This window comes from Panthera tigris, chromosome C2 (genome assembly GCF_018350195.1).
Source record: "Panthera tigris isolate Pti1 chromosome C2, P.tigris_Pti1_mat1.1, whole genome shotgun sequence".
Classification (NCBI taxonomy): domain Eukaryota; kingdom Metazoa; phylum Chordata; class Mammalia; order Carnivora; family Felidae; genus Panthera; species Panthera tigris.
The window spans coordinates 46,174,618-46,189,977 of record NC_056668.1 but is presented as its reverse complement, the minus strand read 5'-3'; the positions used below and the strand labels follow the sequence as shown (position 1 = coordinate 46,189,977).

The following is a 15,360-nucleotide window of genomic DNA, read 5'->3' as shown; positions in this document are numbered from 1 at the left end:
CCGAGTCCACGGAGGAAGGTGCACTGCAGAGCGAGGCTGTGGGGGCTCCGCGCCCCCCGGAGCAGGGAGGCAGGAAAGCAGCCGAGCCCCTACCTTTCGGGCTGGGCGGACACCAGCCGCGCGCCCTTGCCGGGCGTCAGGGACGGAAAATCACCACGACTGGAGGGCCCGGGTAAAGCAGCGGGTGGCTTCAGGACAAGGTAGGAGGATCAGGTTCCACAGCCAAGAAGACACTCCCATCCCGCCCTGGTGTTGTTTGGAGAGCTGCCGGGACGAAAGTGAGGGGCGGCCAGGGTACTCCCCTTCCCCGCCGGGCTGGCGGGCGGCTGGAGTAAACACATCTGCTTGGCGCACCGGGGACTTCTGTGACACTAGGCGAGGCAGGCGGCTTGGTCCCTAGCAGAAAGGGAGGGGTGTTCAGATCTCCAGAATTCCCGGGCTCTGCCTTTCAAGGACAAATGTGTTGGTGCTTTTTGTCTTTTGGAGATGTTACTTTAGGGGGAAGAACGAAGGTGGGATGTGCATTTTCTTTTCTTGTTAAAGTAGCTCTCTCGAGAAAAGCATTGTTAATAATGTCCTCATACTTGGATGGCTCTGAATACATTTTATATTTCAGTGTTTGTGAAATAATTCATTGTCTAGCAACATTCAGTTAATAGCTCCAGCCTTTGCATACTAAGCGTCGTAATCACATGCCGTCAAATGACCCCAAAGAGCCACAGACTTGGGTATAATTCACAGCGGCAATGTGTCACCGCACTGAAACAAAGCCTTTCCTCTGTGATGGACCTTCTGGTATTTGTGTTAAGTTTAACAACAGCCCTAGGAGGCAGCACTTGTTATTTTCCCAGATTTACCAATCCAAAAAACGGGAGTGTGTTCAGAACATTCCTAGCTCTTTCCCTGTCTGTGGATTGCCTTGGAAGAGGGCCACACAAATTGTGTAATTTTAAAGGTCGCTCCTGAGACATCAGAGTAGTGAATGATGTTTAGGGAATTTGCCCGTGTGGGTCAGTTTTCCTTGAGGTTGCTTTGCTCTTCTAGTTTCTCCTGAATTCCATACTACCCTTCTCTTGTTCATGATCTTCAGAATTACACCAGTGTTACGCTTCATCCACTCTGCCCTTTTTAGGATTTGGGGATCTGCAAAGTCATGTGTTCAGGGGAGAGGCCATCTGCTATTCCTAGCTGGCCTTTGTGCTGCTTTGTAGTAGTGGCCAAGAAGGCAGAGGTCACCCTAACCTAGTTCAAATTCCACCTCTTCCACTGTCCTGCCTTGTTACCTTAAGCAAGTGGCTTCACGTCAGTGTGCTTCCTTTTTGTCTCCTGTAAAAGTGGTATAATACAACCTATCTTCAGGGCTTGTTAGGATTCAAATAGATGATGATCTAAAGAATTCTTGGCACGTTGCTTGGCGCAAAAACCATCAGGTCAGGAAACAAGAATATTAACTACCAGTCACTGCCCACTATGAGTCAGTTACTGCCTATGTATCATCTATGTTCCTCCCATCCATCCTGTAAGCCAGAATAATCTCATCTTAGAAACAGAGTTGGGAGGTTAAGCAATGTGCCCAATGTCATAGTGCCTACATTGGAGCTGTGATTCAAATGAATGGCCACCAAAATCAGAATTTTTAGGCAGCGCACATACAAGGCTGGCCATTTGCTAGGTTTTTATGGATGACGCAGTCTCTGAATTAAAATCACACTGTTTCATAGGATATGGCCTCTGTGACCCTAGGGACAAGTTCAAGCCAGGTTCCCCACACTACCCTGGGGTGCCATTCAGTACCATGTAGAGAGTAAGGTTAAAGACACTAGGACATCTTCCTCAATCCCAGTATAAGTCCTGCCTTCCAAATCCTCATGTTCCTCATGTCCTGTCCCAAGAACAGGCTTTTTGAGCATGATTGGTGTAGGACTGTCTACTTCATATAGGGGAGAACTACTCAAAATGCTGTGCCCTCAGCAGAACAGTCACCTTAGAACAGTCGCCTCAAGTGACAAGAGGCCATTTTTTTAACAATATCGCCTTATACATTAATAATAAAAAGAAAAATTCTTTTTTCTAACATTTCTCAAGACTTAGGTTGTCCAGATCTAAACAGTAATCTGGCTCAAGACCGATTTTGACCAAACTAAACTTTTTTTTTTACATACAATTGTGCCTCCTCCCACTCTAAATGAAGATCCTGCCAGCCTCTCCTGGCTGTCTTGGGGTTTTATCTACTGTAAGCAGTTATTTAAAGAACATGTGCATCTCAAAATGAGTAAGCCACAGGGAGTAGGCAGTCTAAATCCTAACTTAGAGCCGACTGCCTACAGCGTGGGAAAACTGTTACTTCAGCAAAAGGCAGTTTAGTTCTCCTAAGCAGTGCCTTAACTTCTGCAACATCCCCATTTCAGAGCAGGATCTCAGCCCTATGTTTGTTTATGTAAATAACCATTGTGTTGATTTCCCCCGTATAGTGAGTGCTTGGAAAAGGAATGCGGGTCTATCAGAGGCTTATTTGCAACTTCATAAACAGCAATGTCTCCTTACTCTGCTAGTCCCTGCAAGGTTTCAGAGTTCTGAGTAGCCCAGTCTCAGGAACTGCATTTACTCTCCTTCCACAAACTGGAGAATGAGGGGAGGTGGGAGAGTGGAACTAGGTTTCATCATGTTCTAAACACACGAACATATAAAATATCTGGTGAAAGCCATAATTAAGTTACAGTTAATGGCATAATGGCAGTTACAGTATTATGAAATGGGTTAATATTCAGAATATATCAAGAATTGCTATGGATCTATGAGGAAAAGACAACCCATTTAAACATAGGACACAGGTCATAAGCAAGCAATTCATAGAAGAAATACAAATAGTCCACAAACAGGTGCAAAGATTTTAGTGTCTTTTTATAACAATGTTTATGAAAATGTAGACAATAAGGAGAAATCAGATTGGCAACAAGTAAGGTTAATGAGCTTAATGAGTTTCATCAAGGTGTCAAGGAAACTATTCAAAGAAGGATGAAGTAGAACTTCCTCTTTAGAAGGCAATTTGGTGATTGCTATCAAATTTACAAGGTTGTTATGGTTTTGAATTTCAAAACCCTAATTAAAGTTCCATAACTGTCTTCCTTAGAAGACAGTTTGGCCTCAAGCCAAGCAAAGTCGGAAAGAGGAGCAGGAAAGAGGAAAGGGTGGGGAAAGACACTGATCTCTTAGTTGACTCCTACTTATCCTGGTCCAGAAGAGGCAGCCATTCTGGTTACTGAGTAGCACCCAGAACAAACCCTGGTAAGGCGCCTCCCGCAGGTGGGTGGGCTCAGTCGGCAAAACTACTGCATCTCCAAGCAACTTGCTCAGAGCTCTTAATTATATGTTAGAAGTGTTAGAAGCCTGGGCCACTGTCCTAGCTGCTGGGCCCTGCTCCCAAGACAGGAGGGAGATGTCCCATCCTCCCCACCTATCTGTGGAGATGCTCTCCTAACTTCTACTCCAGTCGCATGACTGATAATTCTGTCAAAGTATTATAGGTAACTTCCCTTGGGGGCACTCAGCCCACTAATTAACATCTTTAGCTAACCCCTTTGTCTCTCAGCTGGTTTACAGAGCGGAACCTACTGCTATTTCGCTTCATGAGAATGTTTTTACTGGATGGATCCTGAAAAGGGGAATCGCTGGGCAAAGCATACATGAAACTACAAATAGTTTTGTATTTTCTATTTTCATGTTCCGAAATTCACACTTGAAACAAACAAATGAACAACAACAACAACTAGTTTCGATAGCACTCCTGAAACAGAGTGCCAGCTGGAGTCATCACAGTGCGCTGTGAATGGCACATAGTCTTCTCTACATTTCCCAAACTTCAATTTGCTATGAATGTATGTCACCTTCAAAGCAGCAATTCCATGTTTTTAGGACTCCATCTGTAGAAATGATCACATACAAATACAAAAAATATGACTAGGGATGGTCACGGCAGCATTGTTTATAATGTTTAAAAACAGGAAAACAGTGCCCAAGAATAAATAGAGTGACTAATTAGACTGTGGTATCTCCTAATAATGAAGGCAGCCATTGCAAAGCTATTATAAATGTATATACGGATTCAGTTTGCTAACGGGATAACGGCTACAGTACGTTGGCTTTAGAAGTTCTACATTCCGAAAACTGTGGGACCCAAGGAATTTAACAAAAATCCCCTACCTCTGGACAAGCAGAGCAAGACTAACTCCATTTTGTGCTACACCCACCATCTCATGTGTAACCCCCACATGACCTACTTATTGCTTAAGACACTCCCCCACCCTAGTCAAGCTGCTGAGCACACCCTTACTGGAAACCGGCTCATATAGGAATGCGGAACCCCTAACTGCCAAAGAATGTAAACCCCGCCTTTTGCCCACCAAAGTTGCGCGCCAATTCTGACCAGAGTGATAGGCTAGTTCAAACAGTTACTATAGGGTAAATTGTAATTCAATTGGCCACCTGCGTGTGGACTGACATGACTATGCAACTTTCTGTGTGTGTTACAATCTCATTGGCCACTGGCCCCTATAAAACTGCTATGCCTCTTAACCTAGGGGTCCAAATCCCTGCTCCGCTGTGTCGGGTATACTTGGGCCCAAGCTCCAGCTTGCAAATAAACCCTCATGCCTTTGCATCGGTATTGGTTCCTTGGTGGTCTCTCGGATTCGAAATCGGGGCATTACAAAAACATACTGAATATATGTGTAGCATATCATAGATGCAGTTATTTATTAATATCAAGCAGAGAAAGAACCACTCATATGTGTGTATTTGTGAATCCATAGGGAGTGTTGACAGAGATTTCATCTAGAGAATGGAATTATAGAGGCAGAGAGAGAAAGTAAAGGAAGGTTTTTGCTTTTGATTCTAAATATTTCTGATAATTTGAACTTTTTACAATGTACATAAATAACATTTGTAATTTTTTTTAAAGATGCTAACAAAGTTATCACGCGTGTGGAAAGAGAGATTAAAATCCTGAAATAAAAATGCATCAGTGTTTAGGCACAAATTGGAACTCTCTACCTTGGTGACTCCCTGCCTGTGTACACTCTATATTCTATGCAATACATTTTTACCTAATCACTAGAGACTAAATAGAAGCATCAGGTGAAAACAAAATAAAATAAAACCCTCACAGCCACATTGAAGGGACAAGATGAAAACCTATGGAATCGTGTTTTTATTTTGCAGTGGGGAAAAAAAAAAACTAGGCATATCGGAAGCATGAAAAAAAAAAGGTTCATACGTGTGATTTCATTAAAATGTAGACCTTCTGAGTGGCAAGATATATTGAGAAATAAAAACACAATCTGAGTAAAAATATTTGCAACACATAGAGAATGGTTAATTTTCTTATTTTACCAAGAACTCATGGGGGAAAAAAACCCAAGAATTTAATAGAAAAATAGGCAACTACAAGGACAAGCAGCACTCTGAAGGGAAAAATAAAACATATATTCATTAAACAAAATGTGTCTCCTATGTGCCAGGCACTAAGCTAAGCAGGTGTAGAGCAGTAAAGGAAACGTACGAATTCCTGTTCCTATGCAGCTTACATTCTAGTAAATTTTGGGGAGTCTTGACTTCACTGTTTGAATTTAAACTTAGGTATAATTTGCACTTATTGGTAAAAATTATGAGTATTAAAACAGGGTGGAGTTACAGGCACTTTCCTGTGCTATTGGTGGGAGTACAAATCGGTGACCCCTTTTTGGAGGATATTTTAGCATAAACACTTGTAATTTTAAACATTTATATACTCTAATACAGAAATCCCACCAAGAGAAACTTCTGTTACAGATATCCTTGCACAGTTATATAAAGTTGTGTATAAGAATTGCCTATTAGGGGCGCCTGGGTGGCTCAGTCGGTTAAGTGTCCGACTTCAGCTCAGGTCACGATCTCGCGGTCCGTGAGTTTGAGCCCCGGGTCGGGCTCTGGGCTGATGGCTCAGAGCCTGGAGCCTGCTTCCGATTCTCTGTCTCCCTCTCTCTCTCTGCCCCTCCCCTGTTCATGCTCTGTCTCTCTCTGTCTCAAAAATAAATAAAACGTTAAAAAAATTAAAAAAAAAAAAGAATTGACTATTAGATGTTGCTTATAAATGGAGACCCTGGAATGACTCAAATAGCCTTTAGTAAGGGACTGGAATTGTAGGGTACACGTATACCATAGAATTTTATGTTGTCACTAAAAGAATGAACTAGTCTTCTATCTAATGACTTGGAATAATGTCCAAGATACCATTAAATTTAAACATCATATTACAAAACAGATTGCCCAGTAGGATTCTGATGTTGTTTAATATTTTTTTAAATAGAAATAATGATAGTTATAATACAGCTGATGTTAGTACACACAGTATCTAGAGGAATACACACAAGCTGTGAATGTCAGCTGCATCTAGAGGGTACATTCATGGAGGACTTTTCTTTCTAAATTATACAGTTCAGAATGTTTGATTTTCACTATTTTTAACTGAAAAAAGCGAGAATTTTCAAAACATTTTACAATTTAGGAATTTTTGCATGCAGTCTCTTAGAGACATAACAAATTGAGCTTTACTTCTTGGGGAGCCTGGGGCGGGGCGCAGTGGTTTTTCTGAGAAGTAATGACAAAAGCTTTGATATACAGGGGTGATTGTGTGCCATTTTCATCAAAATCTTGACAGTGACAGTTATTTTGGTTTCTGTTATTCTTAACCTCAGCATTAAAGAAACTCATCTACTCCCAGACTTACAGGGGATGGCCACATCACCAAAGGATATTATAAGACAGTGACTTGTCAAGCAGAGAGATACTGCTGGGATACAAAGTTGCTTCTGGAGAGTCCACTAGGAACCACTGCCTATGGAACCACATAGGAACCTCTCCCAACTTCCTGTCATTACACCTGGAGATAGAGAGGCACCAAGTGTGAAATGGCGGAAAAGAAGGCAAGGTGGAGGCCACTCGATACACTCAAATGTGAGCTCATATTAATTGTACTCCTGCCAGATGCTAGGTGATTTTATAGGTTATATTGTTTACCACACACAGCAGCCCTGTGAGCTGAATATCATTATCCCCATTTTCCAGATGATGAATTGAAGACTCAATGAAATTACCTAATTGGCCCAAGGACCGGAACTTGTACATGTCACACCTAGAATTTGCACCCAGGTTAAACTCCAAGGCTCTCTTTTCATACCCATGACATAGTGTCTTTCTAGTCAAGAGATGAAGGATGTGAGAGAATTAATGACGGTTATGCAAGCATGACATTTCACAAAAACACTTAGAACCTGGTCAATTGAATGGGAATCCTGGGAAACCTTAGTTGGCTTTTTGTATGCGGGTATCAAGATGGTGGCTGCAATGGTATGGCCAACATTTCCAGTTCCCATTGTTCCAGTTCCTGTTCCCCCAAACCAGAATGTCTTCTCCAGGGATGTGCAGACTGTAGATTATGGAAATATTTCTTCAGGACCCCAGTCATCATTCCTCCTGGCTGAGTCTGCTCACTTTCACACCTGAGCTCACTTTGGGATAGATCCCATTTTAATGTAATTACGTTAGCAGAAGCACTAACCATAAAGGCATCAGGGTCATCACAAGGGAAACATGTGCGGCAGCTCCCCAGGAGCATGCAAATGCAACACTTCAATTCTTCATTTCTATTCCACATCAGAACAGTTTATTACACTATAGGACATTATGAACACAAGAGAACTGATACCAATAATAAAGAGCTGTAGAGATAGGAACCGCCATGAACATCTGAAGTAGAAGTAAAATGAAGGATTGAAACTGACCACTGTTCCCTAATGGTTTAGACTAGGAATCAGTTTTCATTTTACAATGTTTACAATTTTTGTTTTTACTGAATCTTCTGGTAAGCTTCCAAATTTACTTTTTTGCACTCAGGTGCCATATTGGCAGTTTTTCCAAATCCTGCACATGACTGTTAACTATTACAAGTATATTAACCACATGGTGATATCCTGACCATCTGAGCAGCTCTCTTCAGTGCTTCAAAAGTGGTAAATACAAAAAACAAATAACAAATAATTAACAAATACAAATAACTTTAATCTCTATCATCATTTAGTATTATCGCATAAAATTGAGGGGTTCTGAATCTCTGCCTAAGGGACTAAAGAGAAACAATTTTGTTTTTGCTTAAAGAGAGAGATGGGAATAGGCAGGACTTAACTGTATGTCTCTGTGCTTATCAGTGATAAATAAATGCATTTTAACCAAGTCAACTAAGTCCTAGACTCTGGATCCACAAAATTTTGTATAATTGATAAAACTTTTTTACTGGCTATAGATTAAAAAGCTGAATACAGTTGAATTTTCCTGGGCCCTTTAGAGTTAAGAGTCCTGCCACTGAGAATCTGTCATACAAAATGTTAATCTGTACGCTCGAAAACAATAAAACTCCAATACTAAATACCTGGAGGTTGTCCCTAAGTTTTCTTTAACTGAGGTGAGTAATAAGTTCATTTGTACATGATTTCAGAAAATGTGCATATCCCTTGCTGTTCAGCGCCGCCCCCCCCACGCTTATTCTGTATCTGAGATCTCTCAAGGATTCACTCACCATTTCCATAGAGGGACTTGGGAGTCTTCTCTTGCGAGCTCTACTTTCTTAATTCTCAGTCTTTGTACGTCCTGCTGCTCACTGAGCATTCAGTTCCACATGTATTTATCAGCACCTGCTGTATGCAAAGTATTGCACAAAAAGCAGAGTCAACAAATCCAAAGCCAAATTTTAAGTCTTCTACCCTGACCAGCTTTTTCTTTTCACTTACTCATTTTTATTACTGATAATGCTTTTCTCCCACCTTTCCACTTTTAAACCCTTAGAATTATCTTTGATCTGTCCTTCTTTCTCTCCATCTCACCTGAACTTCCATCCTTCATGTCATTAGCACACTCCACATTCAGTCATTAAATGCACACTGCTTGCTATCTGCCAGGAACTGTTGCAGGTGCTAGGAGTAGTTTGCCAGTGGGGAAACAGGCAAAAATGTTTGCTTTCCTGGAGTTATATTTTAGTAATTCATCTTGATTTCCTTTGTGTTTCCCTCTTGCATAGTGTTTATTTCACTTACTCCAGACCTGCATTCCCTGAGTCACCCTATCACCCCCATCACCTGGAGCGGCTCTCTTGGAATAATATCCTAAGGACCCACAGCTCGCTTTTTTACTTCTCAGTCTTGAGCAAATCTCCCAAACTTGTTTTAGGCTTCTTTTCCATAGAGCAGCCTGCCTGCTCACCCTTCACCCCACTGGAACAAAAGACAACATTGGATTCCACATCTCTGCCTGTCAGTCTTTTGAAAACAAAAGCAGCACCAGCAGAGATGTTCTAGAGATCTGTTAACTTGTTTCTTACCCTGTAACAGAAAAGTCACTGAGCCAAACCCCAAAACTTAGTTACCTTCTTGAGATGGAGGAGGGATAAATATTTACAGCTGGAGATCACAAGTCTGAAATTAACATGAGCAAGGCTGGGTTCCTTCCAGAGGAGGGGCGGACAGAATTTGTTTCCCTGCCTTTTCCAGCTTCTAGAGGCCACTCACGCTCCTTGGCTTACAGCTCTTCCACCATTTTCAAGGCTTGCAGTGTAGGATCCTCACATTTCTTTGACTGTGATCCCTGCTTCTCTCAACCCATCTCCTGTTCTGACTCTGACCCTTCTGCCTCCCTCTTCTAGGGACCTTGTGACATTGGACCCACCTGGATAATCTCCCCATGTGAAGACCCTTAACTTAATCATGTCTGTAAAATTTCTTTTGCCATTTAAAGTAGTACTTTCACAGATTTATGGGATTAGGATGTATACATCTTTTGGCAGGCATTATTTGACTTCCCACATATACCATTTAGTTTTTCTGGTCAAAAACACTTGTACTGTTTTCAATGTGGGGAATTGTATTTTCAGGAAGAAATTAATAGATGGTGTTATATACAAGAGAAGAACCACAAATCACTCATTCACTCACCAAGTATTTGTGTTTACTATGTGTCAGGCACTGGACAAGGAGCGTTCTGGGGATACAGATAAGAGCAGATAAGTCTGTAGAGTGTGATGCTTATGAGTCAAGACTCCAAAGTCTGATTGTCTGATTTTGAATCCTGGCCTCACCATTTATACACTGTGTGATGTAAGCAAATTACTTCATTTCTCTGTGCCTCAATTTTGTCACTTATGAAATTAAGATAGAATTAGAACTGTCCCATAGGGTTCCGACGATGATTTGGTGAGATTCTAGGTAACCCCTTTGGCACACTGGCTGGCATATAGGGTTCCATAAATGTTAGCTTTGAGGTGGAGAGTGAGGGAACAGAAAATAGAGATCACGGAGTATATAAGGGCTTTCCAAAGCTAGATCTTAAAAGTTCAGTCTCTTTTGGGGGAGAAATGAGGGATGTGCAGTGAGAAGACATAGTGAAGGATTTAGAAACCATGAGAAATGGCTGAGGAGACTGGAGGAATTTAGCTGGGGGAGGAAAAGGCTTAGGAGTTACATGAGAACTGTATTTCAATACCATGCTTGGGCAGTTGGCACAGCAAAAGAGATTAGACTTATTTTACTTCTATCCAGAAAAAATATCCAAGCCCAAGTGGAAATGGCAAAAACATTGATGTCAATATTTGAAAGAACTTGTGAATAATAAGGAGTTCCTTTTTTTTTTTCTTTTTCTTTTTGAGAATGCTCCAATCCCTTCTCTGTGTCCAAATATACTGCTTCTTTATGGAGTGGTCTGTTGTACATCCATTTTCTTCTTTCCCCTTGTCAATTGAAACCCAAGTATTTTCAGGAACCAGCGGGCCATAAACTTTAAGGGAGGCTGGGCTTCTGCCCAGCCACAAGGGTGTAAAGCAGGATTGGTCTGAGCCAAGCATGGTAACCATGGCCTTTGTCATTATTTAGATCGGCAATGAGCATGTGGGACCCAGTTCTTGCCAATGAGATAGGAGAGAAAGGCCTTTGGAAAAGTCTTCATCTCTTCAAAAGATACAGGAGGGAAGTAAGTGCTCTCTTTCCCTGTTCCAGGTGTGAGACATCTTTGTGTGAAGAGGTGATGCCTGGAGATGGGGCATCCATCTCGAAGTGGTAGAGAACACACCTGAGGTCAAGGCTAACATCTGAGGCAGGCGGAGCAAGAAGACAGAAAGGGCCTGGATCCCTGATGAGCTGGATGAGCTACTAAATTATCTGACCCTGGAGTCATCGTATAGTATGTCATTTATTATATCCATGTAATATATTAAAATATCCTCAGTGTTAAAGCCAGTCACATTTTTCCTTCTTACTGCTCAGAAAGCACCCTGCCTATGCAACTAGCAGCACAGAACCTTGACCACCCAGGCTCCCAGCAGAAAGTAACTACAGCCTCTCTTTTGGTGTTATCACAATACTGGCTTTGAGAATGGATTTTGGGTTTTTTTGTTGTTGTTTTTTTTTTAATTTTTTTTTTAACGTTTATTTATTTTTGAGACAGAGACAGAGCATGAACAGGGGAGGGTCAGAGAGAGGTAGACACAGAATCCGAAGCAGGCTCCAGGCTCCGAGCTGTCAGCACAGAGCCCGACGCGGGGCTCGAACTCACGGACCACGAGATCATGACCTGAGCCGAAGTCGGCCGCTTAACCGACTGAGCTACCCAGGCACCCCGAGAATGGATTTTGAATGAAGATATTCTGACCTGCTTTTCAGGTAGGCGATTCCGTTAGACACATTTTGGGGTTCATTTTTATTCTCTGCATATCCTCAACTTTATCTTTTGGATCAACCCATTTCATTAACATGCTACGTACCTACCCAGCCAATTACAGTTAACACTAGAGGGTGTCTAGTAATCGAATAGTTTGCCTGCATTAACTAACTCCTTTCCGGAATTCCTGCATAGGCAAAAGATTAATTTTCTGAATCCTAAAATAGCTATAATTCTGCGATACCAAAATTTATAAGCACTGAACTAAATTCACTGTATATTGATAAATCGATTCATCTGCTTTTACAAAAACTGAATCAAGAGATAGGTGGGAAAATATGTTAGCAAGCAATTAATAGAGGCTGCAGCACAAAATTATTTAATAAATGTTCTTCCCTTGTGTGGAAGAGAGAGCCGTGTCTGATTTCTGCTAAGTGTCCTTTTTGGAACACATCCCCTTAATACCCTTACGGTCTTCTTAGGCTCCTCACTTCCTTTTCTCTTCTGCCCCCTGCATCTCATCCTCCTTTTGAATCAGGATGAGTTGAAACAGTTTTCTGGCCCACTTTAGGTTCTGGAGAGGGACAGCTCCTCAGAGATCACAGTGACATGCTTTTCTCTCCTCACACTGCTTCTCTCTGTAGATTTTACAGGACCTATGTCTGTCTTTATATCTGAAAAAGAAGTAGTTTCATTCCAAGCCACATCCTTGCCAAAGTTTATTGAGAATATCAATAAAGGACAACACATTTGTAAGAAACCTTTCTTTAAAAACTGGACAGAGCGGGAAAAGGTGATGTGTCGTCCCCAAGTCTAGGGAAGAATGTCAGTCGAGTCAAACTTTAATTATAATGTCTGAGTCAATGAAAAGACCAAGTGTTTCCACTTCTAACAGACCCTCTTCCAGTTAGAAGGCAGCAGTTTCCAGAAGTCTGCAGCTCTGTTTCAGTCACCTTTATAGAGTTTATAGGACTAAAGTACATAACTCATATTTTCTTATTTTCTATATTGTGGATGCCTTGGCATTTGGGCCCTCGCTGACTGGTGTAGTATTGTAATTTATAAGAAATGCAGGTTTCCCCCACTATCTGAAGGTAGAACTCTCCTATGAAAGCTTTTATAAGCCGAAATTTATATGGAAAAATTTTTTGACTGTCCCCAGACCCCAAAAATAACCTCTCTTAGGCTTTTCAGATACCTTAGGACATATCATGTTAGCAGGTGCACAAAATAAATTTCGAGAAAGCACAGATGTTCACAGACACTGTTCAGAGCTGTGGTGGCTTCATGCTGAGATGCTGAATGTGGTTCCTGGGGAAGGAACTGGAGGTGCCCCTCTCACTGTTCAGCATATGCTGCCTCTGTAATGGCTCCATGCAAAACAAACACTATACGCTATTTTCACTTTTATGAAAGTCCTCTTCAGATTGTGTTCTGTTGGCAAAAACAGCTACTCAGGTACATAGCTCTTTCGCAAAAATGAAGTGCCCTAACTCAAACTTTCAAAAAGTGGGAATACTTGTATACATTGTGTCTAAGTCCCATTTCTGGAACTGAGGTCCTAAAACCCTTGGAATGTCCTTAGTGTTAAGAGTGACAAAGGTGTCTTTTGTTATATTAATGAGGTAGCTTTAGGACTGAACCTGAGGAGGGGGCTGGTTGCCAGGGGAGCCAACCACGTGATTAGAGGGTTGGAATTTTCAGACCTCTGAGGAGTGGGGAGGGTCTGGAAATTGAGTTCAGTCACCAATGGCCAATGACTTAATCAATCGTGCCTATGTGAGGAAGCCTCCATAAATCCCCAAAGGATGGGGTTGTGAGAGACCTTCCAGGTTGGTGAAGGAGATTTGGAAGGGGAGTATATTTGGACTTGGAAGCTCCACACTCTTCTCCCATACTCTGCTCTATGCATTTGATGAAGTTTTGGGGTGATGGGGAGTTTGTGGGTTCTGGAGCCCACGGTCAAGGATGAATTCTTGGAGACATCTTTGGTGCAAAAAGGTGATTTTATTAAAGCATGGGGACAGGAACCATGGGCAGGAAGAGCTGCACTGTAAGTGTGGGAGTGACCGTTTTATGGAGTTGGGTGAGAGGGAGTTTCCAAGGAGACTTTCACAAGCTAAAGACTTACTGGAGGCCTAGCTAATGTCAAGCTAAGGTTGTTCCCTCTAGTAAAGCATTAACATTAAGACTGTAGGGAGTTCCTGGATTTTTGGCCATGATGGGATTGCCTTTTTCTGGTAAACTAGTGGAGACTCTTATCAGTTTAACCATTTGTTTTTTTGTCCTTTCCTATTCTTGGTAACCTGGAGTGTCCAAGGAATATTATACATGTCCCAGCTTGAGCAGGGTGGGGGGGTTGCTGTTAGCCTGCCTGCACTTTGCTCCCAGTTTGCTTCATGCTCCCTCATCATATCTCTTCTGTCTGTCTGTTCCTGAATTATATCCTTTGGAACAAGCTCGTAATCTACTAAGTAAAATGTTTCTCTCAGTTCCATGAGCTGCTCTAGCTAATTAATGGAACCCATAGAGGGGGTCATTGGAACATCCAGTCTATAGCCAGTAGGTCAGAAGCACAGATGACCAAGCTGGACCTGTGATTGGTGTGTGCAATGGGGGTGGGGGGAGAAGTCTTGCTCAGCCCTTAGCCTGTGAAATCTGACTCCGTCTCCTCTTTATTGTGCTTTTTATTTTTTTTTACCACTTCAAGATGGAACTAGGTAATAATACCTGCCCAATTGGCTTTCAAAATGTGTTTAGAAAGCAAAGATGTTAATAGGCATATTAACATAGATTCCAGATTAAAAGCTTTAGAGACTCAAAGCCCCCAAATGTTTTGAAGCCCATTATCAATATATAACTCTATATAAAAATAATACTTGGTCATAATGTAAGTGGAAGGGAGGCCATCAAGATCCTAATTTTATTTTCACATGCCTTCCATGGTTAAAAAAAAAATTTTTTTAAAGGGGGGGGGACACCCGGGTGGCTCAGTCAGTTAAGTGTCTGACTTTAGCCCAAGTCACGATCTCACAGTTCATGAGTTCAAGCCCCATGTTGGGCTCTGTGCTGACAACGCAGAGCCTGGAGCCTGCTTCGGATTTTGTGTCTCCCTCTGTCTCTGCCCCTCCCCCCTACTCTCACTCTGTCTCTCAAAAATAAATAAAAGTTAAAAAAAATGAAAAACTATATGCCAACCTGTTTAAAAAATGTTTGGTACCTCTGTTTTTCTGGTGCCCTAAGAATGCGCTTAATCTGCCTTTGGGTAATTGGGTTCTAATTGAGCACCTACTGTGGGAAGCCCTGTACTTTTTGCTACATCATGAAATCGGGTGACATGACAGTGAATGAGTGATGGGCTTCTTAATTAATTCAGCAGGTCCTCAGAAAAGGTTTCTCTGAGGAGGGAACTTTTAAGTGGAGGCCCAAATAGTAAGGAGAACCAAGCTGTGTAAAGATCAATGGATAGAGCAATCCAGGAAGAGGAAGTGAAAGAGAAACAGGATCCTGGAAATCAAGTAACTTCCCAACTCATCAGCGAGACGGATACAGCACCAGCTAATTTTAACACAGTGTGTTTGTTTCCTGTTGTACTAGCAGTGAGAACAGGGTGCTCTGAGAACCCAG

The 15,360-nt window shown here is 41.9% G+C and overlaps 1 long non-coding RNA gene across 2 annotated transcripts; it reads left to right on the top strand.

Moving 5' to 3' along the window:
* LOC107180944 lies at positions 1-11,553 on the top strand. 2 transcript variants are annotated; one of them, XR_006207698.1, is made up of 3 exons: positions 1-200; positions 11,073-11,256; positions 11,521-11,553. It is a non-coding gene; the product is annotated as an uncharacterized LOC107180944 (long non-coding RNA). The 2 variants fall into 2 exon arrangements; XR_006207699.1 differs by having other exon boundaries at positions 11,517-11,544.
* Positions 11,554-15,360: the final 3,807 nt, after the last annotated feature.